Source organism: Capricornis sumatraensis, chromosome 8 (genome assembly GCF_032405125.1).
Source record: "Capricornis sumatraensis isolate serow.1 chromosome 8, serow.2, whole genome shotgun sequence".
Taxonomy (NCBI): Eukaryota; Metazoa; Chordata; class Mammalia; order Artiodactyla; family Bovidae; genus Capricornis; species Capricornis sumatraensis.
The window spans coordinates 11,689,138-11,716,226 of NC_091076.1; the positions used below are offsets into that span (position 1 = coordinate 11,689,138).

General features: G+C 43.0%; 1 pseudogene; it reads left to right on the forward strand.

The window, feature by feature from the left end:
* The first annotated feature begins 7,404 nt into the window (after positions 1-7,404).
* On the forward strand, positions 7,405-16,594 carry LOC138084424 (pregnancy-associated glycoprotein 1-like; annotated as a pseudogene).
* The last annotated feature ends 10,495 nt before the right edge of the window (positions 16,595-27,089 follow it).

Here is a 27,089-nt window from a genome sequence, read left to right on the forward strand (position 1 = left end):
AACACAATAATAGTGGGAGACTTTAATATCCCACTCACACCTATGGATAGATCAACTAAACAGAAAATTAACAAAGAAACACAAACTTTAAATGATACAATAGACCAATTAGACCTAATTGATATCTATAGGACGTTTCACAACAAAACAATGAATTTCACCATTTTCCTCAAGGGTTCATGGAACCTTCTCCAGGGTAGATCAAATCCTGGGCCATAAATCTAGCCTTGGTAAATTCAAAAAAATTGAAATCATTTCAAGTATCTTTTCTTTTCTTTTTTGTTTATTTTTATTTTTTTTTAATTTTATTTTTACTTTATTTTACTTTACAATACTGTATTGGTTTTGCCATACATTGACATGAATCCACCAAGGGTGTATACGAGCTCCTTCTGACCATAATGCGGTAAGATTAGATCTCATTTTTATACTTTCTTGTCTTCTTTCCTTTTTTGTTTTCTCCATATTTGTACAGCCTGGGCTATCTCCTCTCTTATAACCTCATCTATATCCATATCTGCAGGCCAAAACAGACAGAGAGCTGTGTGGGGAGAACCAAAGAAGAATGAATTACAGCGAGATGAATGAAGGTTGGTGGCCCTTGCTACTCATCATGAATGTTCTTCAGTAGGATCACGTTCCCCTGCCCTTCTGTGTGCCCACCACCCCCAGGTTTGCCATGAACATGGAAGATTCTTCAGCCAGTGGAATTTGAGTAGAAGTGATATATTACTTCCAAATGGAAGTATTATTTTCTGTCCCACTAGCTGGAATGCACATGTAATGACAGGAGCTGGAGTAGCCATGTTAGACCAGAGGTAAGTAGCACAGGTGGAAGATGTGCCAAGAAAGAAGTGGGCCCTCATCTCTGCGGAGAGACCTACACTAAGATTATATGACAGAGAATTGAAATTGTGTTGTATTTAAGACAATGTTATCTAGAGTTTGATTACACTCGTTGAAGCTGTAATCTAACACTCAGAATAGCTGATCTTTGTGTTAGCATTTTCTTAACATTAGGGTCTGAATGAGACAATATCTACTAATGTACACTTACAAGTGAGTCAAGTGACAGCCCTGCCCTCTGGAAGGAGTGGTCTAGTGTGGGATTCAGAAATTCAAGCAAGAACAAAGCCACATGGCAGGACACTTTCAAGATCCTGTAGGATCAGCCTTCCCAAGAAGGGAGAATCTGGGGTTATAAAGAGGCTGAATATGCTTTGGTCTCAGGGATGTGTCAACAAACTGGTTATCACCAGGAGCATCAGGTGCCAGGGGCACCACCAATGCCTCTGACTATCTCCATGTACTTGTTCTCAGGAGTAGAAATGCCAAGAAACTGCTAGAGCAAAGAAACAAGTAATGACTCTTGTTTCATCTTGCCCCGTGTGAATCCCATGGACCTTTGACCACACTACTCTCTGCCCAAAAACTCTTTCCCCTTTTGCTTCCTCAAAGGTGACTTGTGAATTACATCAGCACCTGACTCTGAAGCCTGGTGGATGGAACTCAACTCACAATCAGCTGGGACCCAGAGATGTCTAGCCTTGTCCTGAGTTTATGTCCTTTTTCTCCAATCAGATTCATAAACCAAAGTCCCTAAAAAATATAAGGGTGATTGTAATTCTCTCAAGGCCTTCGAATCCCCAAGGTCTATTTGGAGCATCAAAGAGGGAACACATTCCCCTGCATCCAGGCTAGTCTCAGACCTTAGCCTCCCTCAGCAAGGGGTTCCCTGAGGAAACATAAGACACTTATCTAAGTTGCCAGAAGGCTAAGAAGAGTTTCTCACTGTGAATGCAGATTCATGTTATCCAGTCACCCAAAGGTCTGTGTTGTCTGAATGAGGATTGGGAGCTCTGGGGATTCTGAGCTGGGAGTGAGTCAGTCACCACCTGCACGACTGTCTCCTTGGGTCACTACAGCTGAAACTCCCCTGCTGTGCCTGGAACCCAGAAGAAACAGCCTGCAGTATTGCTTTCCTGCTGCTACAAGAAGGCAGGTCTGCTGATAAAATCAGAACCAGACTTGAGGGGCAAAGGGAAAGGAACTTCCACTCTGGTGCCTGCAGATATCTGAGAGCTGCCCTGCAGGGGATGCAATTGAGCTTTCTCTCATCTTTCCCTTCCTTGAAGTCATCTAGCCTGGGAACCAGAGTTCCAGGGTCACAAGTCTTCACTAACTTACCTGCAACTTTAGAGTGAGTCATACCACCCAGGGTTCAGTTTCCCATCTCTTGGATGAGGGAGACTGGACTTGCTCCAGAACACTTGTTCCAGACTGAAGTTCAGCGCCAATCAGTGGACAAGAGGCTCAAAGGTGCATGTTGCTGAGGATGCTTAGGCTGCCTCTGGTGGGCAGGGGGCTGTAACTGTCTGGTGATGTTCATGGGTCCTGGGATCAGAACTGATAGAGATAGACCACTTGGCACACAGCTGCTGTGACACCGAGGACCTTAGAGGCCTTGCCCCCTGAAACTTACCATCATTTGGATCCTGTGGGATGAGATCAGGTACTTAAAAGTCAGATGCTACCCATGGGGAAGTTTGTAGATTCCTCAGCAGAAATCCAAATTAAGCTGATGAATCATCTCTGCTAAAAATCTTGGAGAACTAGATATGCCAGGACTCTTAGACAAATTTTGTTGCATTTTACATACCATTAAAGTAGGTCATCTTTTGGATGACCTGCCATTTGCTCTCTGGCTTGGGATGATACCCACAGTTAGAGTGAAATCAAAGGGCTCTGGGGGAGGTGTCCCTCTCCCTGTGACTCATTAGCAGTGAGTACAGCTCTCTCCCCTCCACATCTGGAGCAGGAATTCCAGCAGGAAGGACGTGACTTCCAAGTTTAACCAGAAGCCTTAGGTATGTCTGGCCCTCAGGTAGGTGCTATTCTTTTCCCATTGCTTCTTCCTTCCCTCCTGGGTCCTGTGAAAGCTACCCACCTCCTGGTTATTGGGTTGTGAATTCCTCCTCCCTTCTCTTGCAAATATCCATGCAGTCCTACTTGTGGCTTCCTCTCTACCCAGGCCCAATCCCTTACATGCAGATGGCACTAAAGAAGGGAAAACCAAGGAGGGGTCTGCCCAGTTCATTCTTTCTAAAAATGTCCACATTCCTTCTGCTTCAAGACCTTGTCCTGAATCATTAACATCTCCAGCTAGATGACTCAGCTTAGCAGGGCTATGGAGATGAAGATAGTGGGGGGCAGTAAGGTTGTCAAGTGTGGGGGACAGTTTTCAGATGACAAGAGATGAGTTGGAGTAAGGAGCATGTTGTCCTCCAACCACTCATTCATTGGGGACCTGCCTGAATCTGCTATCTTGGGCCCCTCAGGATATCTCTAAGACAGAAATTCAAAATGGACTTTCTATAAACTTCTTACTACAAAACGGTTTCAAACATAACAAATAAAATAAAGAAGAGTATCATAAACCCTTTATTTTGTCATTTGGCATCAATAACTACAAAACTAACCTCTTAGTCCCACCGGTTGTCATAGACTGGAGACTATGCAACATCAAGGTGATGACCAATTGATTCCCCAGTGAAGACATTCTTGAGTTGCATCAGTCTTTCTCTTCTTGCTATCTTCTCACATGTGGTGGTTGAAAGGAACTTGGAAGAGGGAGAATAAGAGAGAAAAAGAGGGAGAGGCTAATCCTATCATGAGGTACCACCATCAAAACCCCATGTCAATGTTGGTACCTCCCAAAGGCCCTACTTCCTAATACCATCATATTGGGAGTCAAGGGTGGACACAATTCAATTCATAGCAGCTATGCAGATCTGTTTTTAAATCAATACAGACACTAATTTCATTCTTTTTTTTTTTTTTACTTCTTATTCTTTTTTCCTGAAGTGTTTTAGGGACCAGATGAACAATTCACAAAATGTACATAATTAGTATTTTGGGAAAATAATGTGATGTTAAAAAAATGCTCTTAGTTCCCAATAAAATTAACATTTAATATCCAGTCCATATGCAAATTTTCCTGATTCTCAAAAAGCAGATGTCTTTTCACAGTTTATTGAAAGAATGTACTCATATGTTACACTTGGTTGTTCTCCTTTAAGATGAAATAACTGTTCCTCTCACAATTTTAATGTCATTCATTTTTTCAGAAACTGGGAGGAAGCAGGGTGGTTTGTCTTACAGAATGCCCCACTATTGGGTTTAGAACAGGAGTCCACAATACCTGCACAGTGGGTCAGGACCAGTACCAGTCCTTGGTCTATTAAGAACCAGACCTCCACAACAGGATCTGAGCTGCAGGCTAGTGAGTGAGGCTTCATCTGTATTATACCCGCTCCCCATCACTCTCTCATCACCCCCAGAAGGGACAGTCTAGAGTGTTTTCCTGGAACTGTTGGTAATTACATAACCTATGCTTAGTAGAAGCCAAAATATCTTAAATATTGATGATAATTTTCCTTTCTCGGTGCTCAGAATGGTGAGTTGGTGCCCTAGCAATCTATCACAGTGACAAATTGGATGTCGTCTGTTAACATTTGGACACATTTGGCCAGCTTAAAATTAAATCTTAAAAAACTAAGATCATGGGAGCCAGCCCCATCCTTCATGGCAAATAGAAGGAGAAAAGATGGAAGCACTGAAAGATTTCTTCATCTTAGCCTCTAAAACCACTGTGGATGGTGACTGCAGCCATGAAATCAGAAGGTGTTTGCTTCTTGGCAGGAAAGCTATGAGAAACATAAACAGTGTGTTGAGAAGCAGAAACATCATTCTGCGCAACAACCTGGTAGATGTTTGGCCTTTTCATTTGGAGACCTAAACTTTCTGTCCAGTCCCCATTGGTCTTTGAAGTACCTTAGCTTTCTGGTCCTTCACAATTCCCAAGATTATTTTGTGCATTTCTTTACCCAGTCCTGAAATCAGCCATCTCTTTAAGAATCCATTAATCGTCTGATGGGAAATGTACTTAGAAGCTAGATGTTAGACCTCAGAATAGTCACTGTTATCAAGTTGTCATTGCTTCTAGGCTTTACATTGGTCAGAGTAGGAAGGACACATTTTCTAAAAAAAAAAAGAATATAATTAGTTGGTACAAACTTATGCTTTCAGTTCAAGGTTTAAGACAGCAGAGTTTTAATTAGAGTACTTTATGTTATGAGTGAACCTCTTTTTCTAGCCACTGAAAGGCTTACTTCAGAACATTAGTTTTAATTATTGTGTAGCTTTTACCTGTTAACACATACATGATTCTGTCACAATAACAGAAGCAATATGAGGAAGAATAAGTTGTATAATATAGTTTCAGATTTCTTTCCTGTATTTCTTTTTATTTTCTTTGGTCTTGTTTTGGACGGGCAGCATTTTTATTTTTCCTTAGAAGATATTCCACTCTGAATGTAGTCATAATTCTGAATTTTAAAGCCATTTAAGTAATGTGTTGTTATGGGCAGCTAGTCACCAACTTGATGCAATTAGATTTATCAGTCTTTGTTCTCAATTTGTTCGGTTCAGTTCAGTCCTTAAGTCTTGTTGGTCTCTTTGCAACGCCATGGACTGCAGCATGCCAGGCTTCCCTATCCATCACCAACTCCTGGAGCTTACTCAAGCTCATGTCCATCGACTTGGTAATGCCATCCAACCATCTCATCCTGTCTTCCCCTTCTCTTCCTGCCTTCAATCTTTCCTAATATCAGGGTCTTTTCCAATGAGTCAATTCTTCCCATCATATGAGCAAATAATTGGAGCTTGAACTTCAGCATCAGTTTTTCCAGTGAATATTAAGGGATGATTTGTTTAGGATGGACTGGTTTGATCTCCTTGCAGTCGAAGGGACTCTCAAGAGTCTTCTCCAACACCAGAGTTCAAACGGCATATATTTGTGTCATTTGTCAGTGACGTCACATAACCCCTGTTGGGATTTAACCACCAGAACTGAATTTTAACAATGTGCAAAAATCAGTGTTAAGACACAGTGCCCCATCTACACACATCTGGTGACTAGGAGAGGCTCTTGTTGTATTCAAGGGACATTCATTGATAGATCTCATGCATGAATAGGCCCTGGGAGTCCTGGATGAGTCATTAAATATGATTGGCTTTACATGGCTGCCACAGTTGTTTTGTCTTCTTTGATTGGGAAGACGTTTCAAAAAAAAATTTTTTTTTGTATGTTTGATTTGGCAGACAAAATTTTTCACAGCATAGACCCTATGAAGAAATTATATCAGAAATATATCCATTTATCTTCAGCAGTTAAATTCATTGGTTTGTATGTCCCCGGTGATATTTCTTCATAAATAGAAAGGAAACACACATGTTCAGTATGCATTCAGTCTCTTTGTAAATCAACCAACATGAATTAAATTCCTCTCTGTCTCCACAGCACTCCCAACTCTAGGCGAGAAATAAAAACCTGCAGAGACTGAAGGCTTATTCCAGCACATCACTGTGGAGATTTCATTTCCACTTTTTTTTTTTTTTGGTAAAGAAAACTTTAGTTGCTAATATAAAAATCAGCACATTGTACGTATATATCCAAACTTCTGATTTCTCTTGAAAATGTGGCCAATTGGCCTGCTTTCCAGCATGGTTGAAGTGTAGGAAAGGCTGCTCCCAGTGCTGTGCTGGGAGGGTTCTGTGCTGCCCAGGGCCTCCTGGGGCCATGAGTGTGTGAGAACTAGACTGCTAGCTATCTTAAGATAAAGACTACTTTTGTCTTGATCAACTTTGACTTTGAAGCCTTTAACCCAGAACCCAGAACACGCTACTTCCTTGTACATTTTTTGGATGATATGAAATATCTTGTGGATGCATATTACATTTCTTCCAGTACTGAAACCATGCAATTGAAGTACTGCTCTGCTCTAAATCTTTGATGCAGACTGGTATCATAGACTGCCCCTGATATCTGCCATTAGACCCACTACCTAAAGCCAGTTGTATGTCCCTGGGCTGTCCCTGAAGTCTTCACTTTGCCATTTGACAACTTATCCTCCTAGCAATCTCCTCTCCAATGAAGACAGCAATGCATATCTCATGAAGTGGCTAGGAAGATGACATGAAACCACGAATGTCGAGCATGGCTCTTAGTATCCATTTTCATGATGCTCTTAGCACTTTTTTTCTCCAAGTAGTCAAGGTTCTCCATCTTCTTAGATGTCCATACAGATCAGTCTGATTTTCCAACCAAGCTTTAAGGAAGATACTACAGTTCAATTCTCTGTATTCTGTGAAGCTTCAAAGTCCACTCGCCAAGGACACTGATGAAGGAAAGATTTTGTCGAGACCTTGTGTTTTTTTCAGACCTATTAGTGGCCTAAAGGCCTAAACTAGGGCATGTCAGATCATATACAACTAAGGACTCCCGGTCACCACTACATGCTAAGAAACTGATCTTTCCTGAGTACTTGGAGCCAGGAAAGAAGCATGAAGTGGCTTGTGCTCCTCGGACTGGTGGCCTTCTCAGATTGCAGAGTCATGTAAGTATGGAGACTGTAAGCCACATCATATTCATTTCTGTGATTTTTCTTTTCATCTGATTATTCTATTCATCCGTTTTATAAGGGAATGGAATATTCCCCTGACAATCTTAAAGTTCAATTCTTACTTTTTGATAAGTATGTTGCTATAGGAACTGTGGGTCCCAAGGGTCTTTGTGTAGATTTGCGTAGCTGCACAACTCTTGGGGTCCAGTCATGTCATGATCTATTGAAATAGGAACTCCTTGCAATTTTCAGTACACAGTCAATTCAGATGTAGGTGCGGTCCTGTGGAATAGCACTTTTCTACCTTTTATTTAGCATGTTTTCTTTGTTCCCTCTCTGCTTCAGTGTGTATATGTCTATGTCTGCATCTCTGTATCACTGTCATTTATCTCTCCATCCCTTTGGAAGGCTCTGAGTGTATTTCTCTGTGTTGTTTTCTTTTAATTTTTCATGTGACTCATCTTTCCTTCTCAAGCTTCTACATTTCCCTAACTTGTTCCCTATCTCCTGGATTCTTTTTTCAACTATCTCTTCTCTTTCAACTTGGAGAAACATTGGGAGAGCTACTTATACACTGTTTTATATCTGACAAGCAGTGTGACCACAGCCAATTCACAAGCCTCTTGCATTTCTAATTCCTCCCATGTAAAAGAGGAGAGGAATCCCCCTTCAACCTCCTTCCCTGAGCTTCTATGAGAAGGATAAAGTGGTATGGCAACAGCAATGCTACTGGCTGTCATGTTGAGACTTCCTATTTATCAGACACCTTATATCCATCACTTCACTTATCCCCAAGATATCCTATTTGGAGGGTTTGAATCATTACATTCCATTATTTTACCAAAGGGGAGACTGAGACTCCACGTGGTCATATGGTTTACTCAACATTACAGAACAGAAGCTTTATTCAAACCTACGTCTTTGCCATGGAATATGCATAAAATTCTGATAATAAGCTACCTCATAAAAATGATTAGAAAATACACACTGCCATTGCAATGACAGTTATACCTTAACACTGACAGCTAAATGTAGCATCTTCTTTGTTTTCTTTGTCAAGTGTTCAGTGAAAGAATACCTCTAAGGAAAGTGAAGACCATGAGAAATACCTTCAGTGAAAAAAAAAATGCTGAACAATTTCCTGAAGGAACATGCTTACAGACTGTCTCAGATTTCTTCTCATGGCCCAAATATAACTATTCACCCCCCTGAGGAACATCATGGATGTGAGTGTTTTGGGAGGATGGTGCTCCACAGCGCCCCCTGGTGCTCTAGCCTACCACTGGGGCTCAGTTGGAGATGCCAGGTGGTATGCTGTGGCTGGGGCTCCTGCATGAGGCAGAAGAACTGGGCCAAAGAGGCCCCACGCAGAGGAGAAGGCAGTATCATCCTTAACTCTTGTCTTGGTGACTTGGCCCAGAAATTAGCAGATGGCGAGTAAACATCCATTTCTGTGTCAAAGATGTGTCATTAGTTTGAGGAGATTGTTCCTTCTGAGCAGAAGGCAATGATGACCCACTACAGTCCTCTTGCCTGGAAAAACCCAAGAACAGAGAGGCCTGGTAGGCTGCAGTCCATGGGGTCGCTAAGAGTTGGACACGACTGAAAGACTTCACATGCAGTTTTCACTTTCCTGAACTGGAGAAGGAAATTGCAACTCACTCCAGTGTTCTTGCATGGAGAATCTCAGGGACGGTGGAGCCTGGTGAAATGCTATCTATAGGGTTGCACAGAACGGACACGACTGAAGTGACTTAGCAAAGCAGCAGCAGCAGCAGCAGCAACAGCGGCAGCATTTGCTTCTGAACTAAGGGAGTGAACTAGTTACAGATGAAGAGTGAACCGTCTCTGATCAGAAGGTAGAACCAACTGCAAAGCAATTGTGAATAACCGGGCAGAGGAATTCAGTTTCCACAGATGCAAGAACCACAGCAGTAAAAAGTTATGGAACCCATATTCCGTGTAAGGCCATCAGAATCTAACACAGTGGTTATGGTTTTTTGATTAGAAAAAGGGCTTATTTTGTCTTCAAGAATGCCCATGCCCGCCTGAGAGATATGCAAAGAGTAAATACATGTCAAATGAAAGGGTCACTTGTGTTGACTTGTGTTGACTGGATGTGGTCTGAGTTTAGAGGGAGTGGCTGGGGTTGATCAAGAAGGACCTCCTGGAGAAGGAGGTGCTAAGGCTGGGTTTGAAGAGACTACAGAGTTCCTCAAATAAAGGCACCAGGACTTCCCTGGGTGTCCAGCAGTCCTAGATGCCCAGTGGTTATGCCTCTGTGCTTCCAATGCAGGAGGTACCACTTCAACATCTGGTCATAGAATCAATATCCTGCTTGCAACGTAGCATAGGAAAAAAAAAATCAAATGAAAGCCCCTCTGTGATCAAAGGCTGTGAGCTTCACAGTGGTTGGAAAGTGATCTCAAGAGATCTATAGCACCCAGAGGGAGACATCAGTGTGGGATTAGAGGGTAGCCAGTTCTGCACTAACCCACTCCCTCCTTTGCACTGTAGATGCTCTATGTGGGTAACATCACCATTGGAACACCCCCTCAGGAATTCCAGGTTGTTTTGACACAGGCTCATCTGACTTGTGGGTGCCCTCCCTCTTTTGCCCCAGTCCAGCCTCTTGTGAGTACGAACACTCCCTACCCGGACCATCCTTTGCTTGCCCTGCCGCCCTGTTTCCATCCTTGGCACCTGCTGACACTCATCTCTTGTGTCTGCAGCTACACAAGTTAGATTCAGACATTACAAATCTTCCACTTTCCGGCCTACCCAAAAGACCTTCTGGATCACCTGTGGATTTGGGAGCATGAAGGGATTTCTTGCTTATAACATTGTTTGGGTAACGTGTAAAGAGAAGCTGAGTCAGGACTAGCTATGGACAGATGCAGCACCATCTGGTAGCTCCATTCCTAGTCTAACTCCCATAGATGTTGATCATCTTATCCACAGGATCCTGTCCCTGGGAAGGCAGTGCCCATGGTGACACACAAGCAAACGGATTAGCTAACCCAGGGGGTGGGTTGAGGTATGGACTTGCAGCTCCTCTGCCCATGAGCAGTTCAAGACTCATTTGCTGGGAGTGAGAAGATGGGGAAAAAAGCACCCGCTTTTATATTCACAGACTGTTCCAGGCACTTTCAGGTAATAACTGGTTTAATCCTGCAACAACCCCACAAAGCAGGTGGTCTGATTAGCTCATGAGACATATGAGGAAACTGAGGTGCAGACACCAAGGGCCTTGCTGAGGTCACACATGTGGTAAATGGTGGAGCTGGGTTGGTTTTTCAGGACTGAAATTGCTGTAGGGTGTTTAGGGACAGGATAAAAGTGATCTGGGGATCCTTGGGGCAGTCAATGGCTTCAGGTATCAATAGAGAGAAACTGGAGGCCAGAGATGTCAAGGGGCCTGATAAATGAGTTCTCACTCTAGGGTGCGTTTGAGAGTCTCATAAAACGTATGGCCTACCTTCTCAAAGTACTTGAGTAGTTCTCCCCCTCTCTTTCTCTCTCATACACACTTGCACAAATACACACATATTCCCAAAAGTGAATTTCCCAGGCAGCAGTTTCATTGAACCCTAAGAGCAAGACTATGTTTTCGACTTCTGTCTTCCTGGACAGATGCATAATCGACAGTACCTTACAGAGAATTCATTCCATTCCTGTCATTAGGTCATAGTGATGCCAGAGAAGGCTACCTTGCTCTTGACTCATTTTGGCCACAAGGGGGCACCAATGGGTTCTGGCCTGATTCTTGATTGCCCCACCTGGACAGAAGCCACAAGGCCAATTTGACTCACTCAGGTGGTGTTTTTCAGAGGGGCAGATGTTTTAAAATTCACAGCTTCTCACAAATGAGACACAAATTTTCCTCCCAGCATGGTCTAACCGTCTGAGGTCCACCAAAGACACACCCCAGCCTCATTTCTTCTCTGAGGATTTAATGGCAATGCACCCCAGCTCAGTCCTAGCCTCACTTCTTGTATCTCTAAGGGAACACTCTTCTCTCCCACAGATTGGGGACCTTGTAAGTACTGACCAGCTATTCAGTCTAGGCGTTGTGGAATACAGGTGTGAGGATGCATCTTTTGATGGCATCTTGGGCTTGAACTACCCCAATATATACTATCCCTATTTTTTCCAACCTGAAGAATCAAGGTGCCATTTCTGAGCCTGTTTTTGCCTTCTACTTGAGCAAGTAAGTTTGAGATGAACAATTCCTTTCTCCAAAGTAGCTATAAGATACTTTCAGTTGCATGAAAATTATTGAACACTTGATAAAGAAGAATCCTGAGAGATAATCTAACCAAGGATAAATATAGCCCCAGGGCCGTACCTGGCTTCACCACTGGCCGTTATAAATAACTTTTTTTATTGGAACACAACCCTGCTCCTGGGCTCAAGACCAGTAACTTGGTCTAGGGGGTTGAGGAGGAAGACTAATGGAAGGCTACAGGAAACAACTTGGAGGAAAAAGCAATACGATTTGCTTATGAATTTGATAAGGAAGGAAGGAGAAGGATGGCGGATATCTTTCCTTCCTCATTAACATTCCAATGGGAGCCCTGGCCAGCAACCCAATTTGTAGGAGCCAGTGAAAAATGAAAGTGTGGAACACAAAACAAACATGTGGGACCCCTTGTTCAAGAAATATTCAGCATTTCAAAACAGGGAAAGCAGAGGTGGGGTCCCTTCTGAGTGTGGGGCCCTTTGAACAGTAGAGGTCACAGGCCAGTGGTGCCACATCTGGGTGTCGTGAACCCACACCCTTAGAACTCCCAGGCTTTGATTTTCCTGAAAAATGACAGGCTGGACAAGGAGAAAGCCAATATGCTTCAGCACCGAGTCCTATGAGTGTGTCTGAGCACTCAGGTCGCAGGAGGTAGGGCATCTTCAGAAGATATAGTGGGTGGATCCCAGCCAGGTGACTCAGCTTCTAACCTCCTCTGTGCTACTCATTAGCCAGTAACAGACCTCAGTCTGGATCTCAATCGCTCCTAGATGCTATTTCTGCATCTGTACATCGGGACCTTATTAGGCCTTGATAGGTGGACCAGCACAGCTCTCAGACAGTGCTGTTGTTGCTGTCCACCAAGGATGTCCTCCCTCTCTTCTCTCTATACCTGCAGGGCAAAAGGCAGTGTGGTGGTGTTTGGTGGGGTGTATAAATCCTCCTACCAGGGAGTGCTCAACTGGGTACCATTGATCCACACGGGTGGACCGGTAAACATCTCCCTCTGAGGGTCAGCCCAAGTAATGCTCCCGCTACTGTACATGGACACAGGCAGTCACACACAGATGCATTCTCAGACACTCAGTCACACAGACATAGACACCACCCAAAATGACATTGACACACAGACACATTGAAGCACACAAGCAGACACATGTCAACATACACAGAGACACACAAAAACATGCATAGCTAGTCAGAGACACACAAACACTCACAGAGACACATACAAACACATATACAAAAAAACACACAAGCACACAGATATACAAACAACCCATGGGTTCATCATCCCCAGGCCTTCTGACCAGGGCTCTACCAGGGCCCTAAAAGGGTCCGGAGAGGTCTGTGCCACTGGAAGAGGATTGCACCCACTGCCCTGTGAGGCGTGGAGCATGGTTAGAGGACTCTACAGTGTGGTGAACAGAGGATCAGGGAGAATTTCTCCAGCCTGAAGAGAGGTATAAGATGACCAACTGTCTGGAGCTATCTGGGACCAAAGAAGTTCTCAGTACAGGTAAATGCCAGGTAGAAAACAGGGACGGTCTTGAGCAAATTGGGAGAACTGGTCTACTAAGGGAGCAACTGCTGAGAAGTGTACAGAGATTTGCTAGAGTCTTAAGATGTGAAAGCAACTAATAAAAAGACACCCCAAGTTCATGGGCACAGTGGGGCAAGGGCTATAACAGAGAATCAGGACGGTGGAATCGAGGAGTGACCTGTGGACAAGAGGCATAATTGATAGGATTCTATGTGATCAGACAAAAGCTAACCCATCCTTTGGAGTTTCTGTGGGCTAGTCATGTATTTCCTGGCCAGGGACTCAGCATCTGAGCTGGTTGTAGGAGCAGTGCTGGCAGACACCCTCTCCAAGAGGAGCCCCTCTCTCCCACCACTATGAGAATCAGCTGCCCTTGTGAATCTCCATCATCACTCTGCGGTTGACCTGTTATTTGTTCCCAGTCAGATACAGCTCTCTGGATGTTTCTCATTCATTATTTTCAGTCTTCGTTCACTCACTAAACAGACAAGCATTGGGTATCCACAGTGTGCCAGGCACTTTAAGGAAGCAATGAAAATAAAACTTGCCCTCACATCTAAGAAGGCAGATGCACAGGTAATGAGACACACATAGTGAATTGTGACTTTGGTACATGCTAGACATGAGGGAATCTCTTGTGCCTCAGATGGTAAAGTGTCCGCCTACAATGCGGGGGACCCGGGTTCAATCCCTGGGTCAGGAAGTTTCCCTGATGAAGGAAATGGCAACCCACTCCAGTATTCTTGCCTTAAAATCCCATGGCCGGAGGAACCTGGTGGGCAACAGTCCATGGGGTAGCAAAGAGTCAGACACGACTGAATCACTTCACTTCAGACATGAGGAAGTGTCTACAGAGACTGTCAAGAAAGGAGACTGAAAAACACCGAGGGAAAGACTTCCCTGAAACCATGACAATTAAGCAGGAATCTGGAAGATGAGAAGAAATTTGCTAGTCAAAGGGGAGTGGGCTCCTCTAGGAAGGAAGACCAGCTTGTGTCAAGGTGCAAAAGAGCCTGGTGTATTCAAGTACTGCATTCAAAAATGTCAAGGAAGGTGCCGTGTCAGGAGCAAAGGAAAAGAGGGCAAGAGACAAAAGGCTGTTTAGAAGACAGTCGGGAAGGGGGCATTTCTGGGGAGATCCAGAGTGACGTCGATGCCTGCTTAGTCACACTGTCTTTCAGCATCTCCATGAAAAGAAATATTATTGCTTGTTCGGCGGCTGTGAGCCCTTTGTGGATACCAGGACATCACTGATCCTTGTCCCAAGAAGACTGGTCAATAACATCCAGAAACTCATCAGCTCGACGCCAAGGGGTTCAGAGGTAAAGGGTCATGCCCCAGGGTCACTCCTAGTCTCCACACACAAGAAGGCTCTCCAGGGCCAACCTCTGTCACTCTCTCTCTAACAGCACTACGTTTCATGTTTTGCAGTCAATACCCTGTCCTCTATTATCTTCACCATCAATGGCATCAACTACCCAGTCCCAGCTCAAGCCTACATCCTCAAGGTGAAGGGAGGACCCTGAGGGGTGGTTCTCAAATAGGAACTTGCAGGAACCCTTGGGCTGCTATGGGGAAGAAGATGCCCTCTGCAGGCCATCTCACACTATTGCAGATGCTGCTGAGCCCTGTGGCTGGGCCAGAGTCTCCCACAACATGAACCATTTGAGAGTAAAGGGCCGTTTGGGACACTGATCATCTTGAAATAAATGTGGAGACACCACACCATGCTGGCATGGTGGGAGTCACAAGGAGAGGTGATCACTCAGGTCCTCAGTGTTCAAAGAGCTTCAGTTCAATCTGAACCCTCAGATGTATGAACATGGTAGGTTAGCTCTAGCAGCCCTTGAAATAAGTCATGTGACAAGGAGAATGGCTGGGGACACTCCCAGTGTGCTGCCCCACCATAAGGATTAACAGTCTCCCTTCCCTTTTCGCAGTTTTCCTGGTTTCGATGATAAATTACAAGGTCACCCTAGTTCTCAGATGCATCTTCCCATAGCTCTGGCCTGGTGTCCCCTTTGTGAGTTGGGATACCTGACCCCTCTGTGGGGAGGCTGGATGCTAATGTGAATAAAGGGTGCACAGTGACTGCTCAGCCCTGGCACAGGGTGCAGGCTTCATGTCAGCTCCCTGTGGGAGTTCAGAGCTGGCTGATGGGCTCAAAGAAGACTTTGAGGAAGGGAGGGAATTTCAGGAATTCTAAAACTGTAAACTCATGGAGCCATATGGAGGGTTACTTTGTTCTAGGCGAAACTGCACTGGATTCCATGCAAATGGCATCCCAAGGTGCTCTGGGTTGGGGCACTGGGGACTTAATCTGGGTGATGAAGGCTATGGACTGACCAGAGGGGTTGGAGAACCGGAGTATGTTACCCAACCAAGCCTGGAGTGGCCAAAGAGGGTGAGTTTTGGCCAAAGGAGGCTTCCCAGAGTTTCTAAGTTAAATCTTCAAGAACGTGTTGTGGGCACTGTTCTATTTAAGATGGATAACCAACAATGGGTTACTGTGTAGAATGGGGAACTCTGGTTAATTATATGACAACCTGGATGAGAGGGGTATTTTTGCAACCAGGATACAGGGATATACATTGTTGAGTCTGTTTGCTGTCCCCCTGAATCTCAGAATATTGTTAATCAGCTACACTCTAATACAAAATGAAGCTTTTTAAATAAAGTATGGATTGTGGGGATGCAGGAGGAGAACCAGCATTCTCTGCAGAGAAAACAAGGAGCAGGAGTCAGAAGGAAATAAACAGGGAGAGAGGAGAACTATGGACATTCTTTTTGCTTTCTAAAAATTTTATTCAACTGTGGCTAATCTTCAGTGTTGCATTAAGATCTGCTGCACAGCAAAGTGACTCAGTTATACACATACAGAAATACATATTATTTTTCTTATTCTTTTTCATGTGGTTTATCAATGGATAGTTAATATATTTGCTTATGCTCTCCAGTAAGACTTTGTTGTTTATCATTCCTCTGTATCCCCAACTCCCACACCCTTCCTCATGGCAACCTCATATCTTGGCCCCTTTGGTTGTGGATGAACTCTCATATCCCCTGCTTAGGAGAAAATCCCTTGATACTTACCAAAAGAGGGAAATAAAACCAAGAATTGTGCTGGGTCTGGATATTTGTGGGAGTCATAGGTAAGGGCTCACGCTGACTGATGTGTGTCTCTGACTCCCCCAGGATTCTAGAGGCCACTGCTATAACACCTTTAAAGAGAACACAGTGAGGACATCTAGAGAGAACTGGATGCTGGGTGACGTCTTCCTGAGGCTGTATTTCTCAGTCTTGGATCGAGGAAATGACAGGATTGACCTGGCATAGGCAGTGTAAATGCTTGGAATGGTTCAGGAATCAGTAAGGCTGCTCCAAGCAAGCACTAAATCACACTTAGGGTACTCCTGCCTGGGATGCTGTTGAACTGTGTTTTGTGGTCTGCACACCCTATTCTCAATAAAGAATAAAGTGTTTTACTCGTAATGTTGCTGAAACAAATGGATTGCCTCTGTTTGTGTCTGGGAGGAGTAAAATGATCGGGAAGGATCTAGAACCAAGTCTGAATCACAGTTGAGAGGATCGCACTTTCAACTGGCTTTCAGGAAAGTGGAGACTCATTGAAATGATTCTGGGAATCCAGGACACAAGAATCAGAGCAAATGCAAAGATCTCAGTGACTGGACCCAAGAAATCAGAAGTCATCAGTTCTCTATTTCACACCCTCACTCTTTCATGCCCTCTTCTTTGATGGTCTTAGACTGACAACTTTCTTCCTTAAGGCTTCTACACCTAGTGAGGGAGTCCAAGTTACCTGCCCTAGGCTTCTATATCCTCAAGGCATCTCCAATAAGGAAAGAAAAGATTGAAGACATCAGAGTTCAAGGGTGTTCTCTGAATGACCCACCTCAGATCACATTTACAGCCCTAGATCAGCCATCCTGACAGGGCCATTTGGTCCTATGATTGGCTTTACATGGTCCTGTGGCCCTGACCCAGCAGTACACATGATTGTCAATTTCCTCCAGAACTACATGACTGAAGCTGGGAGAGACAGCCTCAAAAAAAGTGACTGGGAGATAGTCTAGGCCATGGAATGGTTGGTGATGACCCACCAACTTCACCACCTCCTCATTCAGATGAATTATGAGGGGTAATGAAATAGACTCTCTTCATCCCATCTCAAATGATCTTATCACTGGGCTTGTCCTCCAGGGGTGTTTTGGTGAGGTACTTCATGCAGAGCTGGTTCCTTCTTGTTCCCACATGAGCTCTCTGCCACATATGCCTGCTCTGTCCTTTCCAGTCTTACTTGGTAAGTGGTGGCCCTAGTGGATCCCTGAGCCATTCCCCTCCTCCAGGGCCCAGAATGCCCCTTCCTTGGCCTCCAATGCTGCTAGTGAGAATGCAACACATGTATCGAGAGACCCAGGGTACACAGAGCCTTCAGCCTTTCTGAGCCTCTCCATGGGTGGGGATACACACTATTTGCTTGGAACTGCCATGATCAGGCACTTTTGCAGTGGAACCATCTGTTCTTTTCTCTGGAGGCCATCAGTAGATGCCTCAGCTGAGACAGCAGGGGTCAGAGGTTGATTTCCTTTCAGATTGACTAGTTTGATCTCCTTGTTGTATAAGGGACTCTCAAGAATCTTCTCAAGCACCACAGTTCAAAAGCTCAATTCTTTGGCAATCACTGTTTCTTATGGTCTAGATATCACATTGGTACCTGATTACTGGAAAACCATAGCTGTGACACTACAGTCCTCTGTAGCAAAGTGAGTCTCTGCTTTTTAATACACTGTGCAGGTTTTTCATAGCCTTTCTTCCTTCCAAGGAGCAAGTGTCTCTTAATTTTGTGGCTGCAGTCAAGGTCCATAGTGATTTTGGAGCCCAAGAAAATAAAATCTGCCACTGTTTCTACTTTTCCCTCATCTATATGCCATGAAGTCGTGGGACTGGATGCCATGGATGTTGAGTATCTTTTTGTGAATAGTTTTTTGAATGTTGAGTTTAAGCTAGCTTTTTCATCTCTCCTCATCGAGAGGTTCTTTAGCCCTTTTTTGCTTTCTGCTATTAGGGTAGTGTTCTCTTCACATCTGTGGATGTTGATACTTCTCTCAGCAATCTTAATTCCAGCTTGTGATTTATCCAGACCAGCATATTGAAAGATGTATCCTACATGTAAGTTAAATAACCAGAGTGACATAACCAGTGTATGCCTTGTCATTCTCCTTTCCCAGTTTTAAATCTTCCAGTTGTCCCATGTGTGATTCTAACTGCTGCTTTTTGGCCTACATACAGACTTTTTAGGAGTAGGCAAGTTGATCTGGTACTCCCATTTCTTTAAGAATTTTCCACAGTTTGTTGTGGTCCACACAGTGAAAGGCTTTATCATAGTCAGTGAAGCAGATGGAAATATTTTTCTGAGATTCCCTTGCTTTCTCTATGATGCAATGGATGTTGGCAATTTGATCTCTGCTTCCTCAAGCCAGTTTGTGTATCTGGAAATTCTCAGTTCATGAACTGTTGAAACTTGAAGGATTTTGAGCATTACCTTGCTAGCAAGTGAGATGAACACAATGGCATGATAGGTTGAACATTCTTTGGAATTGCCTTTCGTTTGGATTGGAATGAAAATTGACCTTTTCCAGCACTGTGGCCACTGCAGAGTTTTCCAAATTAGCTGACATATTGAATGCAGCACTTTGACAACCTCATTCTTTAGGATTTTTAAACAGCTCAGCTGGAATTCCATCACCTTCCCTAGCTTTTCTTGTAGTGATGCTTCCTAAATCCCGCTTTACTTCATACTCCAGCATATCTGGCTTTATGTGAGTGACCCCAGCATCATCCCTGTTGTGGTCATTATGACTATTTTTGTATAGTTCTTCTGTGCATTCTTGCCACCTCTTGCTAATCTCACCTGCTTCTGTTAGGTCTTTGACTTCTCTGTCCTTTATCATGCCCATCTTTGCATCAGGTGTTCCTCTGGTAGCTCCACTTTTCTTGAAGAGATCTAGACTCTATACAATTTTGTTCTTTTCCTCTAATTCTTTCACTTTTCACTTATGAAGACTTTCTTACCTCTCCTTGCTATTCTCTAGAAGTCTGCATTCCATTGGGTATATCTTTCCCTTTCTCCTTTGCCTTTTCCTTCTCTTATTTTCTCAGCTGTTTTAAAGGCCTCCTCAGGCAACCACTTTGCCTTGTAACATTTGTTTTTCTTGAGGATGGTTTTGATGCCCACCTCTCGTACCAGGTTACAAACCTCTATCCATAGTTCTTCAGGCTAACAGACCTAATCTCTTGAATCTATTTTTCATCTTCACTATATAATCATGGGGGATTTGATTTATGTTGTAGCTGAATGTTCTAGTGGTTTTCCTTACTTTCTTCAATTTAAACGTGAATATTGTTTTCTTCTGCGTAAGCATTGCTTCCAGATCACCACCCACCACTCCCAGTGGGTGTGGAGCAAAAAGACACAATATGAGGACTGTTACCCTGGGTTTGTGCTTGGCTTTTCACGTGCTTAGCTGTGTGACCTTGATCAAGTCTCTTAACCTCAGTTTTCTCATCTGGAAAATGGGCACCATGATGATAATTCCACCTTCTAGATTGCATGTGTGCCTGCAAAGAGCAAGTGGTCCCAAGAGGGCTTTCTGTGTTCCTGAGTCTGGAACAAATATGAATTATTCTGCCACCTGGGGAGAAGGAAATGTGTTTAGAGGTTATGGCTGCCATCCCAAGGCTAAATATTGATTCCAGCCAAATGACATCTATTTCTGACCCAGAACTGACCCAGAACTCTGAGCCAGTGCTTCTGTTTTCTGGGATTCCTACAAGAGCTATTGATTACTGGCTCAGATCACTCCCTTCCTCAGCCTTACCAGTCAGCCTTTTCTTGTCAACTACTTCTCCCCTGAAGTCACACTGCAAGGAAAGTTGTACAGGCTCTTGGCCTCTTGTCAGTTTCCCACAACTTCAGTGTAGCAACAAGTAGCTGTTATGGCTACTTGTTATAGCAACAACAATGGCAACCTGTACAGTTCAATCTCAGCCTATTAAATGAATCTTTCTCCATTTGGCCCTTCATGTTTAAATTACCTGTAGTTACCTTTGTAACCTTCCTATGCTTACTGTTTAATGTCGAAATATGTGTGGACCTCATCTAGTTTTCTTTCGCAAGCATAATTCCAACCATGCAATTAAGTAATCAAATATTTAGTCTTTGAACTACCCACAGGAATTAACAAAAACAAACCACCCATCATACATTTCTTGCTTGCCCCAAGACACCATTGAAATGATCTGCTGAAACAATGTGATACATTGGCATGTACTCTCCAGAAGGGACACTTTTTCACTGGATTTGTTTTCCACCTAGTGCAGAATGTTTACCATAAGCCTAGCCCTCCTTAGCTGGTCACCCAATTTTTGCAGACTCAGTCCACTCCAGATCCCTTCCACATCCCTCAGTAAATCTAGAGAACAGACTCAGCCAAAGTTCTCACTCCTGCAGGAAACAGTTTTTTGTTTTTTTTAGAAAACAATATTTGGTAATACATTCAAAATCTTGTGCTCCTTGCCTTGGATTCAAGGACCTGCACCAGAGGATGGGAAGCCTGTGCTTCCACCTAAATCTTTCATGACTCCCACCAGGGCCACAGGCTTGAGTGGACCTGAAAGACTTCTGCCTGCTCGCTGATGTCCTCTGTACATCAGTTCAGTTCAGTCTTTCGCTCATGTCCAACTCTTTGCTGTATCGTGGGGTTCAGCTTGCCAGGTTTCCCTGTCCATCACCAACTCCCAGAGCTTGCTCAAACTCATGTTCATCAGGTCGGTGATGACAACCAACAATTTCATGTTCTGTCTGCCCCTTTGCTTTCTGCCTTTAATCTTTCCCTGCATAAGGGTCGTTTCTAATGAATCAGTTCTTCCCATAAATTGGCCAAAGTATTGGATGTTCAGCTTCAGCATCGGTCCTTCCAAAGAATATTCAGGACTTATTTCCTTTAGGGTGGACTGGTTGGATCTCTTTGCAGTCCAAGAGACTCTCAAAATTCTTGTCCAACACCACAGTTTAAAAGCATCATTTCTTTGGTATTCAGCTTTCCTTATGGTCCACCTCTCACATTCAACACAACTTCTGGCAAAACCACAGCTTTGACTATACAGACCTTTGCTGTAAAGTAATGTCTCTGCTTTTTTAGTATGCTGTCTAGGTTTTTCATAGCTTTATCTTCCAAGGATCAGCGTCTCTTTTTATCACAGATGCAGTCATTATCTCCAGTGATTTTGGAGCCCAGGATAATAAAGCCTGTCACTGTTTTCATTGTTTCTCCAGGTATTTGCCATGAAGTAATGAAATGGGATGCCATGATCTTCGTTTTTTTTTTTTTTTTGATCTGTACATACCATATCAAGACCATCCTTAAGAAAAAGAAATGCAAAAAGGTTGTCTGAGAAGGCCTTACAAATAACTTAGAAAAGAAGAGAAGCAAAAGGCAAAGGAGAAAAGAAAGACATACCCATCTGAATGCAGAGTTCTAAAGAATAGCAAGAAGAGATTTTTTAAAAAGGCTTCCTTGCTGGGGTCCAGCCCCAGTGGATCCAGGGTGATTCGAAGGTGGGGACGGAATCAACGTCCTAGGAAAAATCTTAATTACAGATATATAGAGAGATTAGAAATGGATAGTGTAGTAGGAAAATTAGTGGAGAAAAAGAGGCTGAATAACTGGTTTACATGGAATACCAATCACCACCTACGTAGGCCACAGGCGTCTTTCCATTCTCCCGAAGGAGAGGAGGCACTGAGGCCTCCCTTGTCCAATCTCAGAAGCCCAGGCAGAATTAGCAGGTGTGGTGAGTACCCACATTTCAGATGGGAATTCAGCCAGGAAAGCAAGAAAAAATGACACAGGGGAATCAGTCTTTCCAGAAACTGATCGGATTTCTTTATTTTTCAGGTTTGTTTATATACCTTTTGTTATACATAGGGATGAATACAGAGTCACGTGGGGGTTAGTGGACCTGACCCTTGTCAAAATCAGATGCTTCATATAAAATTATACAAAGGTCTTATGGGTTTTTACATCATCTTCTGGCCATGAGGTCTGCTGACATTTTATGGCCCTTTCTGATACCGGTCAGTTAACCAGAAAACTTATTTTTCCAGGGGTGATTTTTTTCTTAAATCAGGCGCCACCCTCCAAATAAAGTTGCATTCCTATAGGGTGAGGGTGTAGTGAGTTACAATCAAGAAAGGAATTTACTGAGCCTAATGTTTAACATGATTAATCTTAAAGGTTAATACTTATTTTTCCTATATGCTAGTTATATTCATTATAAGGGCAAGGAATATGGAGATTTAGCAGCAAACATCAACCCAACAAATGAAAACCCTTCACCAATGTTTCCCTTAAGATCTATTTAGTCTTAAAATAGTGATAAAGTTACATTTTTGGATAGCAAGGATGCAGTGATTTATAACAAAGTACAGTGGTCTATAATAAAAGAAAATTCATTAACTCAAAAAGTCTGGTATTGCTAACATCAAAAACTACTATATTTCCTTTTCTATATTCCAAATACATTGATTAATATATTCCCAGGTGCTTAAGGATATGGAGGCCTGATGGCAATCATGGACTCATCAATGAAAAAAGCCCTATGCTAATACTCCAAACTCTCTGTGCTGTTCATGGTTGAGAGGTTTTCACACAAGCTAGCCTGTCAGCAGAGAGGTTTGACCTGAGACATCCTTGTCACACCCAGGGCAGGGAATTAGCAGTAATTATTGGCATGACAAATGAAAAAAACCCTTCTCCAATATAATTCCTAATCAACCCACTAATACTATACTAATAATCTTCTAACTTCTCAAAAGAGTCTGTATTTAGAAAGTTTTAAAGTACCTCGTGCTTCTCACAGTTGGGGGGTTGTAAACAATCACATGTGGCTGGACGAACCTATACAGGCAGGCTAGATAACCTTCAGAGTTTGTAAGTTGAAACACTCTTGTCACGCCCAGGAATTTTTATTAACTTGGAGTTGCAAGTTAACTCCTTCTCTGAGAGAAATGGTTATGGGGGAGAGCTCCCCGTAAAGTACTCTGGTTTTGGGGGTAGATGCTCAGGAACAGGGGGTTTCCTGAGGCTTGATCACGCCTTTGCATATGCCAAGCTTCCTTCCTCATGACCTTTGCCATGGGCGGAGTTCCTCACGCCGGCTCCCGGCACTTCCTAAGGATCAGTGCAAAGAAATAGAGGAAAACATTAGAGTGGTAAAGACCAGAGATCGCTTCAAGAAAATTAGAGATAAGGAAGGAATGTTTCAGGCAAAGATGTGCACAATTAAAGAGAGACATGGGATGGACCCAACAGAAGCAGAATGTATTAAGGAGAGTTTGAAATAATACATAGAAGAACTGCACAAAAAAAGATATTAATGACCCAGATAACCACGATGTGGTGAGCACTCACCTAGAGCTAGACAATCCTGAAATGTGAAGTCAAATGGGCCTTCAGGAGCATCACTAAGAGCAAAGCTAGTGGAGGTGATGGCATTGCAGTAGAGCTATATCAGATCTTAAAAGATGATGCTGTTAAAGTGCTGCACTCAATATGCCAGCACATGTGGAAAACTCTGCAGTGGCCACAGGACTGGAAAGGTCGTTTTCCTTGCAATCCCCAAGAAAGGTGATTTAAAATAATGTTCAACTACCACACAGTTGCATTCATCTCACATGCTACCAAAGTAATTTCTCCAAGCAATCTTGAACAGTAAAATTTCTTCAAGCAATCTTGAAACTGTGAAATTCCATATGTTCAAGCTGAATTTAGAAAAGGCAGAGGAAACACAGATTAAATTGTCAACATTCGTTGGATCATAGAAAAAGCAAGAGAATTCTAGAAAAACACCTACTTCTGATTTATTGACCATGCAAAAGCCTTTGACTGTGTGGAGCACAACAAACTGCAGAAAACTTACAAAGATGGGAATGCCAGACGATCTTACCTGCCTTCTGAGAAATCTGTATGCAGGTCAAGTAGCAACAGGTAGAACTGAACATGGAAGAGCAGACTGGTTCCAAATCGGGAAAGGTGTATATAAAGGCTGTATATTGTCACCTTGCTTATTTAACTTATATGCAGAGTACGTCATGTGAAATGCCTAACTGCATGAAGCACAAACTGGAATCAAGATTGCTGGGAGAAATATCAATAGCCTCAGATACGCAGAAGACACCATTCTCATGGCAGAAATTGAAGAGGAAGTAAAGAGCCTCTTGATAAATGTGAAATAGGAGAGTGAAATATCTGGTTTAAACTTCACATTCAGAGAATGAAGATCATGGCATTTGGTCCCATCACTTCATTGCAAATAGATGGGGAAACAATGAAAACAGTGAGAGACTTTAATTTTGGGGGCTCCAAGATCACTGCAGATGATGACTACAGCCATGAAATTAAAAGATGCTTGCTCGTTTGAAGAAAAGCTATGACAAACCTATACAATTTTTTTTTTAAAGTGGAGTCATTATTTTGCTGAAAATTTCAGTATAATCAAAGCTATGATTTCTCCATTTGTCATGTATAGATGTGACAGTTGCACCATAAGGAATGGTAGCGATGAACAATTGATGGTTTTGAACTCTGGTGTTGGACAAGTCTGTTGAGAGTGCCTTGCACTACAAGGAGATCCACCCAGTCATCCTAAAGGAAATCAAACCTGAACATTCACTGGAAGGACCGATGCTGAAATTGAACCTCCAATACTTTGGCCAACTGACGTGAAGAACCGACTCATTAGAAAAGACCCTGTTACTGGGAAAGATTGAAGGCAGGAGGAGAAGAGGATGACAGATGATGAGATGGTTGGATGGAATCACCAACTCGGTGGACATGAGTTTGACCAAGCTCCAGGAGTTGGTGAAGAACAGCGAAACTTGGTGTGCTGCAGTCCATGGGGCTGTAAAGAGTCAGACATGACAGAGCCACTGAACTGAACTGAACGCACCACATAGCAAATACTATTTGTAATTGGCATGTTTTTCCAGCAAGACTGGGGCTCCCTAGGCCACAACACATATCCCCAATCAAGTTTGCACCCATGCACAGAAGTCAGTGTCTAGAATTCACAAAGCATTCAGTGAGTTCTGATTGCAGGGGAACCTCCATTTTAGTCGACATAAAGGAGTAAAGGACACATTTATCCTCCTGTCTCAAAGAACTCCAAAGTAGAAAAGACAAATGAAAGAGCATTGTTTTACATCAAACATCTGGCAGCAGAGAATGGATTCCTGAGGTGTGGAGCAAGCAAAGAGAGTTCTACAATTGCGCCAACTCTAGAAATTGTTTCCAACACATACATGGAAGGTGTACCTAGGCAAAGACAAACAGTCTCCCCAAGAAGAGAGTTTTATGACTCTATATAGTTAGAGCTCACAAAAGAGAACTACATACAGAGAACTATGCGAGGTACAGGTGATGCCCTTCAAATTTTTAGCAGAGAGCTGATAGTACTGGTCTGTATTATAGGGAACAATCATTGAGTCTCAAATTTCACCAAGTCTAATTGTGTCCCCATTTGCCAGCGTGGAAATTACTCATTTTTTAATATAAATTTATTTATTTTAATTGGTGGCTAATTACTTTACAATATTGTATTGGTTTTGCCATACATCAACATGAATCCTCCATGGGTGTACTCGTGTTCTCCATCCTGAATCCCTCTCCCACCTCCCTCCCCATACCATCCCTCTGGGTCATCCCAGTGCACCAGCCCTGAGCATCCTGTATCATGCATTGAACCTGGACTGGAGATTCATTTCACTTGTGACAATATACATGTTTCAATGCCATTCTCTCAAATCATCCCACCGTCACCCTCTCCCACAGAGTTCAGAAGACTGTTCTATACATCTGTGTCTCTTTTCCTGTCTCGCATACAGGGTTATTGTTAGCATCTTTCTAAATTCCATATATATGCGTTAGTATACTATATTGGTATTTTTCTGTCTGACTTACTTCACTCTGTATAATAAGCTCCAGTTTCATCCACCTCATTAGAACTGATTCAAATGTATTCATTTAAATGGCTGAGTAATACTTCATTGTGTATATGTTCCAAAGCTTTCTTATCCATTCGTCTGCTGATGGGCATCTAGGTTACTACCATGTCCTGGCTATGATAAACAGTGCTGCGATGAACTTTGGGGTACATGTATCTCTTTCAGTTCTGGTTTCTTTGGTGTGTATGCCCAGCAGTGGGATTGTTGGGTCATATGGCAGTTCAATTACCAGTTTTTTAAGGAATCTCCACACTGTTCTCCAGAGTGGCTGTAGTAGTTTGCATTCCCACCAACAGTATAAAATGGTTCCCTTTTCTCCACACCCTCCTCAGCATTTGCTGCTTGTAGACTTTTGGATAGCAGCCGTTCTGACTGGCGTGAAATGGTACCTCATTGTGGTTTTGATTTACATTTCTCTTATAATGGGTGATGTTGAGCATCTTCTCATGTGTTTGTTAGCCATCTGTATGTCTTCTTTGGAGAGATGTCTATTTAGATCTTTGGCCCATTTTTTGATTGGGTCTTTTACTTTTCTGGAATTGAGATGCAGGAGTTGCTTGTATATTTCTAGATTAATTCTTCTTCTGTTACTTCATTTGCTATTATTTTCTCCCATTCTGAAGGCTGTCTTTCACCTTGTTTATATTTTCCTCTGTTGTAAAGAAGCTTTTAATTTTAATTAAGTCCCATTTGTTTCCTTTTTGCTTTTATTTCAAATATTCTGGGAGGTGGGTCATAGAGGATCCTGCTGTGATT